Source organism: Echinops telfairi, unplaced genomic scaffold (assembly GCF_000313985.2).
Source record: "Echinops telfairi isolate 266 unplaced genomic scaffold, ASM31398v2 ScPeMD7_7463;HRSCAF=8501, whole genome shotgun sequence".
NCBI lineage: Eukaryota > Metazoa > Chordata > Mammalia > Afrosoricida > Tenrecidae > Echinops > Echinops telfairi.
In genome coordinates, this window is record NW_022111363.1 from 2,461,174 (window position 1) to 2,462,546 (window position 1,373).

Genomic DNA, 1,373 nt, shown 5'->3' on the forward strand with positions numbered 1-1,373 from the left:
TACAGCAATAGGGAGAATGGCAAAAACATTGGTGGCAGAAGATACTGGGAGATTTACAAGTGTTAAAGACCACAGAAGTGAATGCCGTTTGCAAAGCTGTGAATTATTTACTATGATTCTTCTAGCCATAGTCTTAGTTACGTCCATCAAACAACCTTCGCTTTCCTTATGGGTCTGGGTCAGAAGGTGGGGGAAGACACTGACTGGATTAGATCATTAAGCTGGGAGGGAGCATTAACAGGGTAGCTGTGGTTGCCATCGTGCTAGGTATATGAGCCATCTCAGAAGCAGTTGCGGGTGGAATTTTACTACCAGAAGAGGTGGTGCACATAATTTAGTGCCCCAGATCCCTGCATATAGAATTTCCTCGATCCAGACAGTTGTGATACCAAAAGAGAAGCAAGAGAACCAGGAGCCAGAGCACGAGACAGAGCAGTGGACTTCCCAGCCCACAGAGCTTGTACAGCTGGTGCTTTGGGGCAGGGCATTCAATTGGGGCAGCTGAGTTTGCTGAGTGTCTTTGGGCTGAGCCTCAAAGTGGAGTGGCATGTCCTTTGGGCATTTATTGGCAGTCCTAAAATTGGCAGTCTCATAGTGGAGTGGCATGTCCTTTGGGCATTTATTGGCAGTCCTAAAATTGGCAGAGCCTCATAGTGGAGTGGCATGTCCTTTGGGCATTTATTGGCTTTGTAATATTGCCTGAGCAGGGCAGAAGCCAGGCCCAAAGGCTGAGTGCCAGAGAGAGAAACTGTCCTGACTGCACCGCTGAATCCAGAGCATGTCTCACCTGAATTACAACCTGCTCACTTCCTTAATAAACACCATAATTGTGAGCATCATCTTTGAGTTGTGTGTGGCCATTGCAATGAAATACAGAACCAGCTAAAAAAGTAAGAGTGCTATGGGGAGTCACTTGGTATCAGATTGATAAAGAAAGCTGGAGGGCAGCACAGGTCTGACCTTTGCTTTGTGGCAAGCCTCCTCAGGAGCCCCCGTGGCATGTTCTCACTGTTAAATGCACAATCCTGCAATAGTGGTGCCCTGTGAGTAGATGCTTCCATAGACATGTAGGTTGAACAGGTGTGGGAGGGAGAATGAGATTGTACCCATGAAAATATACATGACATGTTATTTGTATATGTATATTTACATTTGCTGTAAATATATCCACAAATGTGGTGGAGCATACAGAGGACAAAGTTATGAAAACTTCCTAGCTATACCCAAACACCTCGAATGAATGAATTGCTACGCCTGGCAGCTTAGGACCATGGTCTTGGAGAACACCAACTGGCACAACAGCAAAGACAGTGTTTTGCACCCTACGTAGGGGAGTAGTGTCTGCCAACTTAGACGTTCATGAACAGCTAGCT